We start from the raw sequence: 22,617 nt of genomic DNA, 5'->3' as shown, positions 1-22,617 counted from the left end.
AAGCTCTCCCTCCGGTAGCTCAAGCCATCCCCCAGCCACAGACCGCGCACGTAACACTTCCTATTAGCCAACCAGGCCCACAACAGACACTCCCTGTTCCCATTGTCCCATCCGCACCTCCCGCCTCAGACACAGACTCAGTACCATCCGTTCCTCCCGGGGTTGAAGTTGAAACCACGGGGGCGAGAGGCGGCACTGAACAACGGGGATGCATGAGGGTAACTCGCAGCGCGATCAGCAAAGAAAGGAAGGTGGAATTGCAGCAAAAGGCAGAGATGCATATAGACGGGAATGATGGGACGACAACATTGGCTTCGATATATGACTTCCGAAGAAGCAACGAAAGACAGGTAGTGTTGGAATGCATGGGTGAATATTTGGTGGAGAAATGGAAACAGTTAATTGGGAAATTACCACCGCAGCGATTGTTAGATTTGAATGCATTAGCACGCTGTAGGGAGAGGGATGAAGAAGTGAGAGAACATGTATATGGACTTTTTGAACTTAAAGATGAATTAGATAATGATTATGCCAAAATGTTTACTACGTACATGAGATATTTGATGAATATTCCATGCCCATGAAAAGAAAAGTACTGCAGTCGATGGCTGAACATTTATTAGACAAAGATATAAAAAACGATAAGGCCAGCCCACCCGAAATAATGGCAGTATATAAAAGAGCACTAGAGCGAGGGACAGGAGAAACAGCCCTATCGCTTGATCTGGGAATATTGTTACACATGAGAGAAGGGGGAGGGACAGTAAGTGGGGCATTTCCTATGAGAGAGGTCCTACCTACCTTTGTGCCCAAAGTAGAGGTTCCCGCAGCGGGCAATGTAGCGGCGCAGGTAACACCAGCCCATTATACCGCCCAATATGTGCATGTCCCCTTTTCCAGACAGTAGGTGAACAACATAAAGCAGATGATTCCTGATATAAGAAAGAATCCTGCAGGGTTTTACAAGGAAGTAGAGTCCTGCCTGCAATCATCTGTGCTTACCATGGGTGACATAGACCTAATATTCCCAGTGATCCTGCCAACAGACATATGGAAACAAATAAGAAAGGTGGATGACACAACGACCTTTGGCGCCACATGGGCGGACTTGATAATATAAGACAGGAATAAAGCGGAGGAACACCGGGACTGAACCTGGTAGCATTACCAGCACGTATAGTACAGAAATTAAAAGAAATTGTCCCAGAGAAAAGAATTCAATGGGACAAATTGACTGCATGTGTACAAGGCAAGGATGAGTTAGCTACAGATTATTTTAACAGATTTGAAGAAGTATTCACAGACTTCAGTGGGCAGTATGTGGGCTCGGAAGCGGGAAAGAGGTTATTTGTTGACAAATATGTGAGGGGGTTAAAACTTCCAATCCAGGATCTAATAATGACATCAGGGAGTGCATGGCAAGCAAAAACGCTGGGTGAAGTATTACACACGGCCCAATATTATGAGCACAGAGTGACTGCGGAAAAAGAGAAAGAGGAGAAGGATAGAGTAAATCTGAAAACACGGGTACTACTACAGCAAGTAGTAGGACACAATAGAGGGAGAGTGAATGCACAAGGAAGGAGTAATTTGAATAGGCATGGGGGAACAGTGGGACCAAATCAGTGTGCGTATTGTAAGGAGGAAGGACACTGGCGAGCGCAATGTCCGCATCTGCAGAAAAGAAATGGGTCTGGTCGGAGGCAACAGCATAGAGGACACCAAGGAGCAAATGGACCAAATAGGAATAGTATGCAGCAGCACCACAATAATGGAGGTAATCAAAACCAATCCCAAAACCAAAATGCCCCTAACCAGAGTCAGGGACAGCAAAACCAACAGTATGGAAATCAGAGTGGGGGAAATAGAGGAAAGAGTGGGAACGTTTTCGATACACAGCCAAACACGTATTACAGTAACAGCAATGATTACACATCGGACGATGTGTTATTTCCCCAATAGGACAGCCCAGGACAGGGGTCAGAACGAGTGTCTATTCCCGTGAATCAGAGAGGACCCTATGTAGAAATGAGAGTCGGGAATGAGGAGCACCGTTTTCTTGTAGATACAGGAGCGCAAAAGTGTCCAATAGACCATCACTTGGTTCCGGATATACCACTGTCAGAGCAGGGTTCGCAGGTACACCAGTCATAAACCCAGTGTCCCAACCAGTCCCAGTTACTATAGGACCATTCACTGAACACTGTCCTTTCCTTTTAACAGAAAATTGTGGGGAGAACCAGTTGAGATTAAATTTGTTGAAAAAATTAGGTTCCGTTATACATTGCACGGCAGACGGGGTGTTCCTAACGATTTGGCCACACGATGCCCCTGTGTCAGAATTCATGTCTGAAACTTTACCAGGAGAACTAAGTAAAGTGCCAACCTGTATATGGGCAATGCATGACAACGATGTAGGATGCTTGAAAATAGAGCCAGTAAAGACCATTTTGAAAGAAGGTGTTACCCTACCGCGAATTCCCCAATACAGAATTTCGGCTCAAGGTGAGAAAGGATTGAAGAGTATTGTTACAGATTTGGTGAAATTAGGGGTAATTGAAGAAATTACAGGGAGTACATGCAACAGCCCGATTCTTCCAGTTTATAAAAAAGGAGGCAATGAAGTACCATACCGTTTTATAATTGATTTGCACGCATAAAACAAGGTAATAGACCCACAATTTCCTTTAGTGCCAGATGTCACTACAATATTGACAATGATACCCGTTTCAGCAGAATATTTTAGTGTAGTTTATATGCAAAATGCGTTCTTCAGCATTCCAGTGGACAAGGACAGCAGATATTTGTTCGCGTTCACATTAGGAGGACAATCATTTACATTCACGTGGATTCCGCAAGGTTACACGGAAAGTCAGAGCATTTACAGTAGAGCATTAAAAGAGTACCTAGACATGCTAGAATTACCAGTGGGTTGTGTACTCTTGCAATACATAGACGATCTATTGTTAGCTGCTGACACAGAGGAGATTTGTAAAGAAAGCACTGTATTACCACTGTCACACCTAGCGGCACATGGCCATAAAGCTAGTTTGAAGAAATTTCAATATAATCGAAAGGAGGTGGTCTATTTGGGCTACCTACTTTCGAAAGAAGAGAGAAGGCTAACGCCAGAACGCATAGAAAGTATTGCTTGTATGCCTATTCGAAAGACACAAAAAGGAGTCAGAGCCATAATAGGCATGGCTTCATATTGCCGACAATGGATTGGTAATTTTGCGTTAATTGTGAAACCGATGGTGAATTTGACTAGAAAGGATGCGGTTATGCCGTTACAGTGGGATGTGGAATGTCAGAAAGCATTTGATCAATTGAAAACTGCATTATGTTCGACTCCAGTTTTGGGCACGCCAAATTATGAGAAGGTTTTTAGACTGTTTGTGTGTGAAAGTGAAGGATGTGCATTGGCGGTTTTGACACAGGAACAAGGTGGAAGAAATAGGCCATGCGGCTATTTTTCTTCTGCGCTGGACCCTGTAGCGCGCGCACTACCACGATGTTTGCGATCTGTCGCGGCGGCTGCTGCGTCAGTGAAACAAACGGAAGGGATGGTGTTGGGGCTCACTTTAATTCGGATAGTGCCACATGCCATAGACGTTCTATTAAATAGGACACAAACGCAACACCTCACCTCTGCTAGATTGACAAGATATGAGATTATCTTGTTTGCGCCCCATATCCAAATTATGAGGTGTAGCGCTTTGAATCCTGCAGAATTAATGGCACTACCCATAAAAGAAATTGGGGAGAATGAATCACCCCCCACGATTGCTTAGTGGTCACTGAGGAAGAAACCAGGGGGAGAGTTGATTTAAGTGATATCGCACAAAAAGAGCCAGATGGAGAGTTATTTTGTGACGGCTCATGTTTTAAATTACCAGACGGCACGACAACTGCCGCATATGCTATCACTACCCTAGAGAGCGTTGTAGAAAGCAAAAGAATCCCCTACAATTCGGTACAAGCAGCACAGATAATAGGATTACCAGAGCCTGCGAGATTTCTGAAAATTTGAATGTGAATATATATACTGATAGTCAGTATGCTTTTGGGGTGGTTCATAACTTTGGTCGACTCTTGGCTGAGAGAGGGTTTTTGACATCACATGGTGGCAGAATTCAACATGGCCCTTTGATTGTACGATTGCTGTCTGCACTCACGCTTCCAAAACGCCTAGAAATAGTGAAATGGGAGGCACACAAAAAGGTAACATGCAAAGTAAGAGAGGGAAACGCGTTTGAAGATAGAATTGCGAAACAAACTGCCACTGATTTAAATACCAAAATGATGACGGTTCAGACTGAGGAAGTACCCTGTATGATAGAAAATGCAGTTGCCACTGTCAAAGAAATGCAGGCCGAAGCTACGGCCGATGAAATACAAGGGTGGGCAGAGGGCTCTGCTGAGTTAGATTTGGAAGGTTGTTGGGTGGACAAGGGAACTAGAAACTGGATGTGCCAAATTCCTATGTGACTGCAATGGTCACGATGGCCCACAGCCCTACACACATCTGTGCGAAAAAGATAATACAGCACCTATCTACAGTATGGCAGAATGTAAACATAAAGAAGAATGCAGAGAGGTAGGTGCAGAACTGTATCACGTGTTTACAACACAATGTAGGAAAGGGAACAGTGACTCCAATAGGCAGTTTTGGCCCGCCCTCTATGCCGTTTGAGGTGATCCATTTTGATTTCATAGAGATGGAGAGATGCCAAAACTTAAAATACGTCTTAGTGGTGATCTGTGCATTCAGTAAGTGGGTGGAGGCATATACCTTGAAGGACTGCACAGCAATGAGCACAGCAAAAGTAATGCTTAAAGAATATTTTTCCCATTTTGGCTTGCCCCGTGTTTTATGGTCCGATAATGGCCCACATTTTGTGGGTGCAGTGGTGTTACAGATATGTGCGGGTCTTCAGATCGATAAGAGATTCCATAGTTCAAGGCATCCGAGTTCGGCCAGTCTTGTGGAGAGGCTCAACGGGATTCTCAAGTCAAAGATCAGTAAAATATGTGCGGGAAGCAAGTTGAGTTGGGTGGATGTATTACCAATAGCGCTATTATGCATGCGTACGTCTGTACAGGCTAAAACTGGGCTCTCCCCGTACGAAATCGTAATGGGGAGGCCGGCAAATGTTTGGTGCGCACCTCAGCCAAAACTACTTAGAGAGGTAGAACATCCTGTGCTTAGTACTTATTGTGGCCTTTTAATGCAGAAATTGCGTTTGATTCATTAGCAGGTGCAGGAGGCATTACCAGTGAGATACACCGGTCTGGGACATACGCTGGTGCCAGGAGACTGGGTGCTGCTTAAAAACTTTGAAAGAAAGTCATTGTTAGCACCCAGGTGGCGCGGCCCCTATCAAGTACTCTTGGCAATGCAGACGACGATACGGGTGGATGGACGGAAGTCGTGGATCCATGCCACCCATGCCAAAGAGATTCCAACTTCACTGAAAGACTTGCCTGACCCAGATGACCGGAAAGAGACAACGGTCCCAGAAACGGAAGAAACTGTTGCCAGTAAGCAGCCACCAAATCTGCCCAAACGAGAAGTGAAACTCGAAACAAAGCCTGAGACTATTGCCAAAAAGGGGGAAGGGCAAAGAGTGCCCCAACGTTGCCCAGCAGAATTAACATCACTGTTGGCCGACACAAAATCTGCCTGGCAAATACCAGCAGAAACGAAACGTGTACCCCTTTGGCGCCCACCAGTACTTGCCAGCACGCCAAAGACTGAATCTGCATCACTGGCGCGCTGCACACCAGCACCTGCAGTAGCGCCACAGGCTGACTTTGAGCCTGAATCTGGAAGTGCACCGGAACTGTTCACAGATCACACGATACCAGGAGTGAGGCGATACAATTTGCGGCCTCGAAAGACAAAGTGATCCACAGTTCCTTGGTGTTTATATCAACCTCTGGTTCTGCTCATGGACCGAGAAGGAACTTGAGGTGTAGAGGAGAGAAGCGTGAGAATTGTGCAAGTCGGACAATTCAAGACTCACGGATCCTCGGTGCGATCATAAAAAGTATGTGTGTCTGGAACCAGAGCGGACAAGCTGGGCGCACATGGTACTAAGGCAATAAGATAACTGATCAAAAGTTCTGAGCAGTATGAGAAAGGACAAGTGATCTTGCCTAAAAATAAATAAGCAAATCCAGGGTATAAAGGACTGGCAGAACTGAACTGTGACAATTCCGTTGAACTTATTGACATCAGAGCAAGTGCAACGAAGAGAGATATCCACGACGAACTGTAATAAGGAAGAAGAAGGATGATGAGAAACATGTCGGGACCGGTTCCAGCCTCCTCCTGCACCACTTCTGAGAATGAGTCAATTATAAAGACTGTAAGCTTAATAAAAACGCATGGTAAAAAGAATTGTATGCTGGCACTGACAATAATTATGTGCTTTATGAGCATGGTAGCACCAATAACGACAGCCCTAATATTATGGTATGTGGAATCGATACACCCATTAGAAATGTTTTTACCAATAGTTAATATATCCACTACTGAAAGCCCGGTTCAGGTGACTACTTATACCCTGCCCCCAATGGAAGAAAGACACAGGGAAGGTTTTGGGAATAACACATTGTTATTAATTATGAACATGACACATGCAATTCTGAAGAAAACAAATTGCTGGGTATGTGCCCATTTACCACAGCATGCTGGGAAGGGAATAGGTTGGTATCTACAGCCATTACCATTAAGTTCTGCATGTAGTGCATCTTTAGGTGCAATGTTCTATGGGATATGGAATGAGAGTATTACGGGTCAATTAGACAGAACCAACATGAATGAGTTTGAGGAAATGATAATGAAGCCTGTGGGTTGTTCCATATTCCATAAAGCACAAGTAATGGCCCCAGAGCCCACGAGGAAAAGTACGCGAACGATAACACGACAAAATAGACGAGATAGATTGTCCCCACAAGAAAAACATCTGCAATGACGTTTCGTGTAAGAACAGAAGGGCACACAGGTGCAATCCCCCCATCTTACACGGTGAATTATAGCCCAAGAACTGTCCCTTTTTATCTAAAAAAGAAAGGCTCCTTTTCAGTCGGAATATATGCTGGATGCATGAATACAGTGGTATTGAAATGGGAAATAGAACCAGTATATGTGGGAGATCCAGTTTATTTTATATGTGGAGAGAAAGCATATCCTTGGTTGCCCAGAAACTGGGGAGGTACATGTTACCTAGGTCTACTGTTCCCAGGAGTATTCCTCTTAGAAACAGCAGACATGGCCAGACTATCCAGAGCTAGAGTCAAAAGGACTAGCGAGGGTGTTTTGATAGCGACTGACGTAGCAAAATCATTAATTCCATTCTTAGGGCAGATAGTGAACTCCTATAATATAAGGCAGCTGTCCAGAATACTAAAAAATACCATAAACACAATGAGAGATATACTATTTAACATGACGTTGGAAGAAAGAGGAATCAGGTTAATGACGCTGCAAAACAGAATGGCTCTCGATGTGATCCTGGTTGATCGTGGGGGAATTTGCAAAATAGTGGGATCAGCGTGTTGAGTATATGTAGATGACTATCCCCCTACGATCTTTGAAGCCATAAAGAAAATGCATGTCCTAAGTTCCGAACTGCCTACTGGAGAAGGAAGCTGGGGAATAGGGTCTTGGTTTTGGGGAATACAGCATTCTTGGGGATGAAAGTTGTTCTCAATATTAGTAGTGGTGTTTGGAATATTCATAACGTGCTGTTGGTGCATACACTGCCTACCAATAGTTTGCGCTGAGGTAACTGAGGGATGTACGAAGGGATGTATGCATATGATGACAAGGAAAAAACAAACTCATGGTCGAGCTGAGCAAGACACACATGAGATGAAAACAGTAAAAGAGTTGAAGGCTATAGATATTGATGAAGAGGATGATGTTTATGATAGTATGCAAAATTCAGCCATAAGTACTTCAGACACATCATCACTAGAGGAGGTTTCAATAAATAGATTAGACGTTTGGCATATGGCCAAAGGAGGGTTTGTCAGTCTAGAAAAATGGATACCTCTACTTTGTGACCGCAAAAGTATTTTGATGGCCGTGGGCCATCCGTCTTATGCACGATATGACAGAGTATAGGTTTCCGAGTTTGCCAATGAACGGCCATTTTGATGTAACAAGAATCGCCATTTTGTTTTCTAACCATTGCTCATTGCTTTCTGTTCTTATTGTTTCGCAGTACATTTTCTGGTTACAATGCTCGACTGTAAAACATTGTTGTCTGCACGTATAAGGACAAGGCCGCAGGGCCGCGAGGATAACAAGAGTTTGTTGAAACACAAAGTAGGCAGTGCCAGGATTAATGCCCGGCTCCATTCCGAATGTAGCCTTGAAGCAGAGCTGCAGGGCATTTAATCATTTCGCAGCTGCCAGCCAGTCTCGTTATATGGTAGAATATGTTAGAATAAAGCAGCTAAAGGCTTGAATTATGCTCTTCTTACCGCCCCCCTTTGCTGAGCCCCATTAGAGCATGTCGGCTCCCAGGACACAAATAGCACCTCATAGATAGCAAGGTCTGGAGTGCAACTCTCCCCCCGTATGTAGCTCGCTTCCAAGAACAGAAGCGCTGTGTTCTGTTCAACAACTGAAAGATGCCTCTGCACTCAAAAATTGCAAATTGTAACTAGAATAGATGTTTGAAGGTGTCATAGTTGTCGAAAATGTCCATCATCACACCAAGTTCAAAGAAACCCAATAAAGGGGGGTGTTAAAAATGTCATAGCTGATTGTTTGATATGCATTTTGTATATATGTAACTGATGTACGTAATTCACTCTCTTGCGTCCCTCGAGGTCTAGAGATACACGTCGCGGGGCGTGAGACCGAGTTGGCTAACTGAGACTTTTGCTTTACAATAAACCCTAGCTTTGGGAATACAACCTCGTGTCTGGCGTATCTATCGTGTGTGGTGACTCGCCTTGTTTCCATAGACGTAAGGGACCCCTAGGGGCCCCTTTCAGAATAACCTTTACGCTTTGCAATTTTCCTTCAGGCTGAGGTCCTCCCAGATTTGATAGTACTGTTTCCAGACTTCATCTCAGAGCGTTCACGACACCCCGCCTTTACACTCTCAATTACTCTTTTTAGACTAACATACTCCTCTGTTGATTCTTCCCACTCTTCCTTACTGAAAGCAGAACTACATGTTAGGTAAGAATTGATACAGTCACACTGTGTGAGAGTACACAACACTTACCTGCTTGGTATTAAGTAACCCACCTTTTGGTATAGGTTTGTCCTACACAAGTTGGTAGTGTGACTGAGCAGCCAGGCCTATCTCAAGAGGGGTAAATATGAGCTGTAGAGCTGTAGCAATGAAATTTGTAAACACAAGTAACCAAGTAACACTAACACTCAAGGTTTCAGTTTCATTTATTTATTTAACATACATTTCTATTTAACATACATTTTTAAATAAGCAGTCTTTAAAAAGGCAAATAATGTAACAAGATAAATATACTTAAAATTACTTTTCAGGATCATCACAAGTTAGAGGATAATCTTTGGATATGCTTCTTACACAATTCCTACACTCTGAGGTGACTTCAATCAGAAGGACAGTAATGGCATTTATACATCACACTAGTTATACTTTGCAGATTCCGAGGTTGCAGAAAGGAAAGGTTTCAGGAAGGAAAAAGGTTAAACAGGTTCAGAATATGTGAGGACACTTAAATCTTCCAATGAAATCTAGACAAGCCTTCTCAGCAATAAGAGTCTAAAACAAGTTACCACCTATGAGGGACAGCAATGACAAAGTCAATGGGCTAGAAGAGTCTGCAGGGAGCCAGGACAGCCAAAGTCAATTTGAAGTAGTCTATGGAGCTGAGGCACTTCTTAGAATCAAAGTCTTGCACAATGTTTAGAGAGTTTGTTATATAAAATCACTTGCAGGGTCAGAAGCTGTCAGACTGTGGAAGGTAAGCCAATGCAATTCCCAACTAAAACACAGCTAAAAAGCCAATGAGGTAAGTACTCCAAGTCCAAACAGTACCTCTGGTTTGGAGAGGAGTGGCCCAGCTGGATTCTGTCCTGTTACAGCGGTGCAGACCCCTTGTTCCTGAGCGGAAGGATGTCTGTAGGACTCCTTCGGTGGTAGTTGGGAGTTCCTCGGCAGCTACGGGCTCTTTTCGGTTCAGAGGCATTTTGCGGTTTCAGTGCTAGTAAACAGCACTGTCGCGGATCTCGGATACTGTTTGGGCTTCCTTGACTCCTTGGGTCCTGCACTCTGGTGAGGGAACTTGAGCTCTGTTCATCTTGCTTCTGGAGGGACCTTAGGAGAATCCCGCAGCTTCTAACTGGATTTCATGTAAACAAAGAAATGTACCCTTCCTAGTGGACAAAACTCAAGGCAATTATGCTATATAAAAACAGGGTTATGGGCCTGTCCGCAAATTAGTGTGAAGGTGGCCGACTAAGTAGCAGATCCAAACCTGAGGTCAAAGGTGTGTTAACCGCTCACTGAGCTGAAAAATACAGAGAGTAGCAAGCAAAGATTTATTTGCTAGTCATACAAACAGGCATTTAGTACATAAAAAAATTGAGAGGTGCAACATATATAAACAAAGAGTAATAACAATGAATGATACCATCAATTTAACAAAAAAGAGAAAAGTGCAATATTTACAACAAAGTGAACAAACAAAATATACTGTATTATTTAGTATACAGATAAATCTGAACAAATATTTCATTATTGCATAATAATGTATCTATTCTTTTGGACACTTAGGTCTTTTGTAAATGAGTCCCAAGGCCAGAAATTAAAGGCGAAAGAGGCTATATCATCGCCCAATTTCATAAGGGTGTCCTAATTGGTGGAAAGTTTCTTAGTCAGTTTCCTAGTTTCCTTTCAGTGTTATTTCTAGTTACAACAATATATGTTCCAGGGTCCTATGGAGAATAAGATATCTTTTAAAGTCAATGTGGCAGGGACTGAATAAACAGAGTCTGGTTCAAACGGGAACCACTACATGCAGCTGTTCCCGGATTGACACGTTTCGGCGGATGTGCAGTGAGGTAGCATCCGCCTTCATCAGGGCTTTGTAGGGGCGACCCTGCAATGTGTATAAAGAGCTACAGTGAGTAATTTAGATGAATGCCAATGGTCATTGGGCATAAATGACAATATACATGTTCTCACAAGCACCGTGTCGGCGGCTTACCTGCCGGTGCTGTAATCCCCAAAACTCGGTCTTCAATCACCGAAGGGCATGGGGCTGAGCAAGGAGGGTTCTCAAATGGGTCCTGCTGGAGGGTGTGCGGGCCCAAGGCAGTAGTCGTGGTCTGCAACGTTATTCTGCGCAGGGGACAAAATGGAGATTGGAGTGATATAATGAGGGCTGTTTGTGTGTACCTCACTGCTGGCTACAGTATCTTGCGGGCAAAGACCATTGAGCGGTGAAACAAATACATAACTGGATTTCAGACATTGCACTCGACTATGGATTTCTCGACCCCTGGCTCTCGGTTCTTGCAGCAGCAAAGAAGTACAACCAGTCGGGGAAGATGGTCCTGTGGAGTTTGTCTCTAGGTTAGTTTGTCCCATTAACCCAAGGGAAGAATTTGTCCCTTCCAGGGCTTCTCTGTAGGATCGAGAAAAAGGAGTTTCAGCAAAGCAGCAGGGCTTCAACTGGCAATTCAAAGGTCCAGAAGGATGCAGCAAGCTTTGTTCACAGTTTCTTCGTTGGGTATTTCTCCCAGTGGTCAAATCTGCCTCTAGTCTCAAAACCCTCTCCTTTTAAGCAGGTTCCTGCTATTGATGCACGGCCTATGGCTGTCAATCACACAGCAGGGTGGCTGTCCTGAAAGGACAATCAGCCAGCCAATCAGACTGGTTGCATTCAGGCATTCCTAGAGACAAAGTTCAGGGGAGTTTCGGGAACCTCCCTCACATCCTGCCTTTCCAGACACCCAGGAACCAGAGCCGGGCTTCAGGGCTAAAGCCCGCCAAAGGCAAAATGAACAAAGGGCTCAAACCTGGCTCAACACACAGAGTAAAACCCAAGAAAGACCTCAAACATAGAAAATGGTGAAAAAAGAAGACCAGAGCCATTTTGATGAAATGTCACCCATGGGTGCTATATTGCAGCTGAAGGTTCAGCCTGCGGTAGAAAAGCACAATGGTAGGAAAATTAAACCACTGCCACCAGTCATTTAAAGTAGTGAGAGTAACATAAAAAATGTTACATGCGGATGTAGGATAAGGAGCTACTAGGTAACCCCCCAGCTCCCCACAGAAGATGGGGTGTGCTGGACCTACACAGAGAAAAGGTAAGCAAAGTAAATTGCTTATAGTTGAACAATAGTTCACACAAGAAAAGGTATTTAAACATTTTGAGAAATGTAAAGGATTTCTCTGTGACACTGCATCAAAGGTGCTGTGTGTCACTATACAAAAAGTAAATGCATATGTAGTTTGTCAGACTCCAAAAACAGTGGACACACAAAATCCAAATCGGGTAAAAACACATGAGATAGTGAGAAAAAGGGTCCCGCTCACTACAGGGTTCAAATTAAAAGGTGCTAAGGCCAGCAAAAGAGCTGTGGGTCGCTAAGGTGGGAGGAATTAAGCACTAAAATGAATATTCTCCCTAACACTACACACTTGGAAGACTTACTACTCCTCCCAATCCTCAGTGTACTCCACTGCACTTCCCACACTGTCCGTCCTTGATAGGAAATCAGCTAGACTGTTCTCTCTGCCCAGAATGCACTCTACTACAAAATCACACCCCCTGTAGTGACGCCAACCATTTCATAATTCCCCTAGAAGCCCCATCTGATCCTTTGGTTATGAAAACCCCCACCAGTGGCTTGTGGTCAGTCGGTACTGTGAACCTCCTCCCCAATACAAACTCTTGAAATGTGTTAATGGCCTAAATGACACAGAGTGCCTCCTTCTCATTCATTGAATACCGTTTTTCGTTTCTTTTATGTGACACATGAGCCTTTATTACGGGTCCGTCGGTAACCGTGCCAGTGATACCGGCAGGTTGCCGCTGGACCCGTAATGATTTACCGGCACCTGACTTCCCAGTAACCCCGGGGGATTACAACCGTGGTGGTCCGGAAAGTCAGGCTCTGGTAGATTGTAATTGCCCATTGCTGGTACATTGTAAAGCACCAGCACCGCTATTAATGGTGCCAGTGCTTCCGTGATGGTCTTGTCTACCGTGGCCACTGTGCCTGGCAGTGTCCGACATGGCCACAGCGGCTCCAGCATGAAGACCTGTAATATGCCAGTCTGGAAACAAGGGTGACGTTAAGCTTACTGACACCATTGTTTCCGGACAGGCATAGTTGTAATGAGGCCTTGTTTGTTGTCATTAGGAAGGTCAGTGTCCCTTTAGACACTTCTTCTCCGGCCACTGTAGACCACCAGCTGACTTTTCCTGGAATCATAAAACGTTCTACCGCATGCCACAATGCTAGGTTCTACTGTCTCATGCAGCACATACACTTAACAGCCACAACATATAACACATATATATAATAGAAATCCATTTTATGCTGGAAAAGCATTGTTGAGCAAAGTATCAATTATGGAACCTAGGAAGGGCGTGGAAGGACACGGGGAAGTCGCTAAATATAGACCTTCCAAGAAGTGGACTGTATTTGATACATCTTACTATGTGGGTCTTTGGGAGGTTGACATAGGGTCGAACTCATCATCCAGGAGGTGTGAGGGATGCTCGGCTCCCACAAGAACAGCCATGTAGCCAGCAAGGGATGTAGAGTGTGGATCTTCCCCCACGGAACCGCTGAGCCCGCCTTTGAGGGAGGATTTGAAGCCCTTGATGGTGGATACAGCTCGGCACTGCACCCTGTCCCAGTAAAGATGAAAGGTTTGGCTGTCGCGAGGCACACACTGGTGTGTGATAAAGGAGATTTTGAGAGCCCGCCTGCACTCTGCAACTCAGATAATAGCCCCATTTCATGAGATACCTTTTTCCTGGTTACATTTAGTTTTGCTGACTAAAATATTTCTCTCCTGAATGAAGTCAACCACATGTCAACCCCAATATTTATGATGTTTGTTATTTCGACTGCCATCATATTCTTGATGGCTTTTATTTCTGCTGTAACACAAATATTTTCTTCTGCACATCCATTGTTTTTTGTGGAATCACTTATTATGGGAGGAAACACATGTATTTGCTGCTTCTGCACAGGAAAAAGACTTCTGCCATGTTGTGGGAAATCTGGAAGTACTGCATGATGCATGAACGGGAAAACCCCCTTTAGAACTGTCGCTGAAGCACTTTCGTAGAAATCATATTAAAAGTGTCCTCGGCGGGAAGTGGTAGCGCTTCAAGCTCCACCCAAACGTGACCTTGCTTGGTGGCTTTGGGGGAATCCAACCTCCCATGATTTTGCCCCATTTGATAGTACTGCTGCCTCAAGATATTTCCATAACGCGGGTGCATGCATTTCACTGATCTGGGGTCTGGAGTCTGAATCGGTCAGGGAAATAGTTGATCACCCACACAGGACTCGCACCAAACAAAGGGCAGAGTTATCGATAGCCGGAAAGGAAGGAGCTTCAAGGCTTCCTGCTGTTTCCTCTGACTCACAGTTTACCTTATAACTCACCTGATAGCGTTTGCCTTCCTGCATTTATCATTGCCTTTATGAGTTTGAGTTACATATTATCTCCATTGCCCTGTCTCGCTCTGTGTTACCCTGAGCATCTTCAAGCTCCCCTCAGACAGATCTTCACAGAAGCACATGAGGCACAAACTGTCAGAAAGTCCCTTTTAAAGAACTATATATATATATATATACTTTTTTTTTTTTTTTTACTGCGGTCCTAGCGCACTGTACAGAGTGTGGTTAACCAGCCTTTTGGCTAGCATCTTTTAACAGTAGCACAATACTGTGAGGCTTTTGCTCAGTAAGTGTGTCCATTGGAATTAGTCCTTGGTCAGGTGTTGTTCAAAAAGCCATGCTTTGATGAACGATGTGTTATATATAATGTATACATTGAAAATCGCACTTGACATCAGCCACTGTATAACTCAAGCAGATATATACATGTTTTCATTTAAAGTTATTTACGTTCAGACTGGGCCTCCTGCCCAGGCTGCTGCATTATGACATGATAGGATCTCACAAATGTATATAAGAAGCTCCTTGGTAAAGCACAGGCAGTTTATGCAGCCTGAGTGTGGAGAGGGCATTCAGATGAACCTTAATAAAGAAGATATAAAATAAGCTGGTTGTGGACTTACCTTGCTCCTGGATATCACACCATGATGTAGACACCCAACCTCTGCAGGTGCAGAGATGGAAGGGCACTTTGCCCTTGCACATCTGCATCAACACATTACAACCTGCACATTCCCAATTAATGAAAGCTTTGATGAGGTGAAAGGGGGGCTTTCTGCCGGTGCAAGTAACCCGCAGCCAGCCAATCCAGGTGCATTCAGACGTTCTCAAGACTTGAATATGGATAGGCTCATTGACCCCACACAAAGGAATCCATAGCTTACTGTCAGTATTAAAAACCATTCTGTGCTATGGCATCCGCATTTGTCTTGCAGAGCCGGAAATGGATGCAAACATGGTATGTTTGCCCACACTCCCGACCTCTGCCTAACAATTGCAGAACAATGAGGTGAATCGAAAAAAGGTGGTGGGGAACTCTTTTACTGCCACTTATTCTGGTCTGCTTCACATTGAAAATGATCCCCATTTAATGAATTTGCGGTGACGGCCCTACAGGGGCAGATTTTACATTTACACTACCGCTTCCCAGGTGGAAATGGAAAAAAAATAGTAAGGCTCATTCAAAGCATGAGAGCTACTTTTTTGTGTAAGGTAAAGATGCTAGGGGCCTGAAAGCACCCCATTAGAGACTAGGTGCAGGGAAATGATTGCAGGGGCAGGCACGTTTGCAAGTGGAGCCATTTGTGATGTAGGAATTCACCCTTCAGTGCCCAAGAATGCATTCTATCCTGTTGCGATACACGTACAGCTTCCCAGCCAGGTAAAATGGTGCAGGCTCAGATAAACCTGTTAGCACGTACCACTGTGTGAGCAGGACGAGTCTTGCGCGGCAGTAGGCGCATGTAGTGCTTTTATTTTGGTTTGACACATATTTGATACCCACCTATAGCAACAGAGAAGGAGCAACAAACGTATTATTGTTTTGGTTGTAGAGGTTATAGCTAGGGCAGTATTAAAGGCCCAGTGTTTAGTTGTTGTATCCAAAGTTATGTTTTTCAGTGAGGTGTGCGGAAACAGCTGAAACAGGTGGACGTTAGAGTCAGAAAGGTACTGTGGTAGAAGCAAGGTCAGTGTGTTAACATGGCAGAAGTGTTGCCATACTAGATGTTAAGGTCTAGTACACGATGAACAGAATACAACGCAGGCCCTGATGTGGAGCTGCGTCTCCATTTAGTTTGGTCACAAAAACAAATCCCCTTTCTGTTCCCCAGAAGAGAAGCCAAGGACAGAGGCACCCGCTGTTCTCAGATAAATGTTAATTATATCCAGCTGCAAGGTGTGAACGTGGTGGGAATGGAATGTTAGCAGTGGGGAGAAGCAGGTAGGAATTTGCCCTTTGAAGAACATATTCATGAGAATAGGGCACAGGATTTTGTGATGCAATAGGCCCAGCAAAGATTCAGAGCAGTATGGCCCTCACCCAGGGGCGATCATCCCATATGAATTACAAGTAGATGCACAACCAACAAATAAATCCTTCAAATTCATACAAGAGAGTGGTGCCACAGTCATGACATTATTGGGCACCTGGGGTTTGAAGGAGATAAAGGGGAGCCATGTCGGTGATTTGGGACTGGAGGAGCAGAGGAGATGCCAAAAAATTCAGTACACAGTTGGGGGTGCAACTTGAGTGTGCTGCAGCATCTGGCATAATGAGAAGGCTCATTGTCTTATCAAAGCAGTTCACTTTGATTGTGTCTGATCGGAGAGGTACACATCACATGACGGTCATGATTAATTAGTGTGTCAATATTTTAGTAACCAATCCCGTAACTGGATTCAATAGTGACAAATTAGTGGCCCACGTGTCTAGGGGAATGGGTAAGGTGTACTCAATCAGTCCAGGAACTATAGGGGGTTATTAGCATGTTCTAAAGGTGGTAGTCAATGAAGCTGGTGGGGTAACAGTGCAACCTTGGTGTCCTATATAACCTGTAACTCCTTGGGAAGTGACGAGCTCCAGGTCATTTCGGTTCTACAGGACCTTCTGAGACCCTTTTGCATGTAATAAACCTTGTTTTCCCTTGCAAAGAGGTGCAGTGATTATTTGGCGTTTTGGATTATTATTCGGGTTTTGGGTTGCTATTCTCTCACAATCCATAGTTTGCAAGCACACTGGTTATACGTAGTGTATGGGCAGGTACCAATTCAGAAGATTCCTCTAGGCACCACTTACAGGAATGATAGGCTCTTAAATTTTCTGTCATGAATTCCAGAGCAGTATTAATTTTATAAGAACTTGTGAGATACACACTTGTTAGTGTTTTTTTGAATACAGGTTGAACACTTTATTTTGTATATTTTTCATTCATATTATCCACTTAAGTTAATTCACTTAGTGCTTACTCTATTCTGTTCCACAAATATCAGTATTATACAAATTATTATTTTTTATTGTATTTGGTTAACAACAAACCTATACAAAACAGTATATTTACATAATAGTTTGTCAAAATAGTAATACATAAAAATCCTAACACCCAAATCAAAGTGTCAGATTAGAACAATGAAAACATTCAAGCTAAAGAAAGTAGATATACCAGATTAACATAACAAAATAAAATAGTAAATCATATACAAACTAAAACAAGCAAACACAACAATAGAATCTCATAAAAGATTTCTCTAATAAACACGTTTGACAGACTGAGATCATTACAAAATACACAACTGCTTAGCATGTGTGATATATTGCATTTTTTGTAACAAGATTGTCATTAATAAAATCCAGAATCACTACAAGTTTGAGAATCAATGTTTGGCTGTTACCCCCACGTACACCTACTCCAGGTGGATTTTCTTCAAAGCGCTGATCCTGATAGAGGTAAGGACTTTACGACTGGCGGGTGAGGAGGCAGGGAGGAAAACAAGTGGGAAGTAATGGGGGTATAGGAGTCCTGCTAATGTACAGGCTAACACAGGTAGTGTATCACACAGCAATGTATCTTGCCCAGCTCTTGGAAGACAACTCCCTGGGAGAAGAGTGGTGTTGTGGTCTAAGGATGCCTTGGAACATTAAGCATGGTTAAAGGCAGACCCTGGCTATTGGAGCATTGCATTCCATCAGGCTGATTCAGCGAATGCAAATGGTACTCTAAAACTGCCGTGTTGCCAAGCTACAAGACAGCTGCTGGGGGTGTGTATTAAACAGTCTCAGAAGAGTTACATTTACTTTTCAGCATGGAGCATTATAAATTCGAGCCTGATTATCAGAGCTCATTTTTAGAGGCAGAATTACCAGCATCATTTTGCATAACAAAAATTGAAAAAAGCACAGGCTAGCACTGCATCACAGTAGCTACCAATGTATGCACCTCTTTCAAGTGAGCATCAACCGCATGTCTGGTTAAAGGAAAGGGGGAATGAAGGGGCTGCACCCCACAAGTGCAGGCAAAGGGTGCATTTGCATCACTCTGCACCACTACACCAGAAAATCATGCTGATTCACAGATGTGTACAAGCCTTCTTGGAATTCTTTCTTTGGCAGGTGTTAGCAGCAGGCTCATCTCTTGGAAGACAACACAACAGATTCCTGGTGATGAAGAGCTTTGTGCATTATAGCTGCACTCATACAGAAGAAGAGGCACAGGTCTAAGTGATGATGATTTAACTCTGACAGTAGTTGTTGAGTGTATTACATAAGTGAATCTTTAGTTCTTCCTTAATTCTCCATTCATTTGTCTCTACCTATGTGTGAAGCCTTTCACTGAGTCCTAATCTCATGCTCACTGCAGTGTTTTCCTACCTAGGGTGGCCACACAACATCCTCTCCATTGTGTACCATTTTTGTCTTCATCAGTCAGGGTGACAACAACATTGGATTTAGTAGCAGTTCTGTCTCAATTAGTTTGGCTCTACCAGCCAGCAGAGACATACAACATCCACTGCATAGTGCTGCATTCTTGACTCCTTCAGTCTGGTTTACACCAACATTGGATTCAGTTATTGATGCTAATGCCTTGGTTTATTTGCCTCCACCAACCAGCCGAGTCACTCTCAGAGTCCTAGTCTCACGCTCAGTAAGTAGAGGTTTTGCAACAATGTATTTGTCTTTATCAGTCAGCGGAGCTACTGATGCCTTTTCTGCACCCTCTCAGTTGTCCCTCCTTTTACTACGCTCTGGCGCAGTCATCCAAAAGAGGGTAGTATGGTCCAGGAACATGTGTTTCTCAAAGGCCTCCACCACTAACTTGTCTTATGCATTACACTGACTGACAGGCGGCCATGCAATTCAAACAAATGTCACCACACCTATAATTCTACCACCACCAACAGAAGGTTGCACTGCTAGTGGTGTTAAAGTGGGCCTTCTAGCCAATGGATCCACTGCATCAGGCTGTGTTGGACCAGCGATGGGGGTTGCAGAGGTGTTTGGGCTGGCCAAGAGTCAGGGGCGATCGTGGTCAGTTGCTAGAGCATGGTCAGGGAGGAGCTGCAGTACCATCTGATTATCTCTTGCAGATATTGTCACTGCTATAGGAGGATGCTGGGCTGGCTGCATCTATAGCATGTGATTTGCATTCCTTGAACCTATCATTGTGCACAGTTTTAAGAGCTTGCACATTGAGGACGTACCCAAGGCACTCTTACTTGGGTTACCTAAGTGAATTGTCTTCTGGCAGAGGTTGCACAGTAGGCTGTGTAACTCCGCTGACAGTCAAACCCGCTGGCAAGCAGAAGTAGTGCCATACCCATGACTAGATGGGCAGATTGCAAACCTGATAACTACAGCTACCAGAAGTCCTTGAAGCAGAATCATCACTGATTGTTAACACCTGCACTTGCTTGAGCTGCAAGTTAAGACTGCCTCCCTGACGATGTGAAGAGCACAGAAACCGGTACGAGGAGAACACCAGTGGCTGAGAAGGTTTACATTTTGTTTTGTTTTTTAACAAATTGAAGCTCCTGGGCTGTGGCCGGTGCCATGTGGCTCTTTGTTTCTAGAGTGACTGGCATTCTTGTTCAGGCTTCTTAAAAAAACAGAGGGTTCCACAAGTGTAACACCTTGAGCAGTGACCCTAAATAAGAAAGAATAGGAATAACAAATAATTTGTTTTTCTTGAATTCTATACGATAATTGCTCGACTCATTAAAGGTTTATTTCAGGCACACTTCAGGGGGTAAGTCACTGATTTAGTCAGTTCCTAAAAACATCAAATTCGCAATGCAGAGACAAACCTCCAAAAAGCATTAGAGTAGAATAAGCATCCATTTCGGACTATGGGCCTGATTCACAGAGAGTTTTCCTTAGGGATTGAGCCATTATAAAACGCTTCTGTGAATCAGGCCCTATGTATTTTGCTTTTTCTCAATTTGCAGTTATAGCATGTTTTTTTCTGTCATTGTCTTGGTTACGATCATCACAAGACATTCCTTGTACCGAAAATCTTGTGTATAGTGTAGAAATGTTTGACCATAGCATATCAAGTGGCCCTTGATTTCACTGTGCCACAATTAATGCTTTGTTGTAATGTGTCTATCTTTCCTATCTCCGTGGCATGCTGTTCAGGATGTTTGTTTCCATGCAGGAGGTAACGAGTGCCCAGAGTACGGGATGCCGTGTGAGTGAGCTGCTTTCCCTGCACTGCTCTAAATTCTTTACTACATAGTTATGAACTGTCCCAATGGTATTTATTTTGCCAAACTCTGAAGCCTAAAAAGCAGATCCATGCAGGCTTGACTTGTGGCCAGATTTGCACCAGACCTGCAGATGAACAGGCCTGCTGTTAAATCTCGGTTACCAGTTTAATGGTATCCACTACAGAATGTAATTTCCTTTCTGACTTTGAGAAAATTCAGACATGTAGTTGCTCATTTCACTATAGCCGCTAAACTAGCTATGGCCGGTAAGGTAGCTCAGAGGGTTGAGCGCTTGGTGCAGTGATGTGTGTGTGTGATCTGCAGGTTACAGGTTCAAATCCCAGCACTGCCAACTCAGAGTTTCATCCTTCTGAAGTTGATAAATGAGTACCAACACAGGTTGGGTGATATTGTATGTATATTTGTACTATACAAAGCGCTTTAGAGTAGGTGCTATATAATAACACATCCTTACCATTTGGCCTTGAACATCTGCTTGCATTCACAGTAATTTTGTAATATGGGCCTAAACACACTGATATTAACAATACATATGGTGATCCATTCTTGTGTGAAATGTATATCACATTACAGTGATATTGTAACCATATTTTTCGTAGTGTACTTAGGAACAATGCTATGTGATGCCACTTCCTGTTTTGTCAAGGGGTGAAATGTCATGTTCAATGGCTTCCTGTGATGTCACTACGGGGTGGTGTCAAATGACATCAATTCCTGTGATGACATCAGAGGTCAAGGACATGTGATGTCACTTCCGCTACCCCTGGCATTTTGGTGAAATGACGTCCCTGGAAGCGCTGTAATCTGTCAGATCTTGGCTCTTTCAAACGGATAACATACTCACAAGTTTCTCCGCTGAGCCTATAGAAAGCAGCCTGGTCCACAGGAACTGAGAATTTCCAGCATGAATCCATCACCAGGACAGGTTTTGCATCTGCCTCTCCCAATGCTCCACTAGTGACCCTTCTTTTTCTTATAGAGCCACACGCACCGAAGCCACTAATAGTGGCAAAAGGGAGCTATGCAAGACCACTTACATTATGTTACAAAACGGTGCACATCTGTTTGATGGCCATTGTTAAGTGGATACATCCTCACGGACTCAGGCACTATCAGAAGATTGCTGAAGACTTACCTCTTCCAACTTCATTTGAAAAACTGGTAATTTCCCTTCTGCAGTGTGTATAAATTACTGTTGGCCTGTCAACTCTATTGGTCTTTTCCCAGTGCTTTAAACCCTTATGGCTCAAAGGGTTACATAAATACGAATAGCATAGCATGACATAAACCGAAATACTCGCCCAAAAGTGATAATAATAATAATAATAATAATAATAATAATAATAATAATAATAATAATAATAATAATAGTGATGGGAAAAAATGACACATCTTGGGATGTTTCCTTCTGCTTGATTGTCAGGGGGCACTTACAATGTCCTCTCCCTCTATGCAACATTGATCCCTTGATTAAGGATTAAGAGAGTCCTCTATATCTTGGCTACTTATCCTCCTGATAAAGTACCTGCACCCTATTGATAATGCTGCCATTGACTCCTCTTCTGTCCAAGGGATAAGAGCATCTTTCAGCCATTCTGCAACTTCTACACTGACGGCGTGGCGCCATAGGAGCCACTTCTAGACTATTGCCAGTGTTTCTTCGCTTTTCCATCATGAGGCCTGCCCTTAACACACCCACTACAAAACAAATACAAAATAAAAATCAC

The sequence above is a fragment of the Ambystoma mexicanum genome, chromosome 6p (genome assembly GCF_040938575.1).
Source record: "Ambystoma mexicanum isolate Mex_15411 chromosome 6p, UKY_AmexF1_1, whole genome shotgun sequence".
In the NCBI taxonomy this organism is placed as follows: domain Eukaryota; kingdom Metazoa; phylum Chordata; class Amphibia; order Caudata; family Ambystomatidae; genus Ambystoma; species Ambystoma mexicanum.
Note: the sequence above shows the minus strand (reverse complement) of the source record.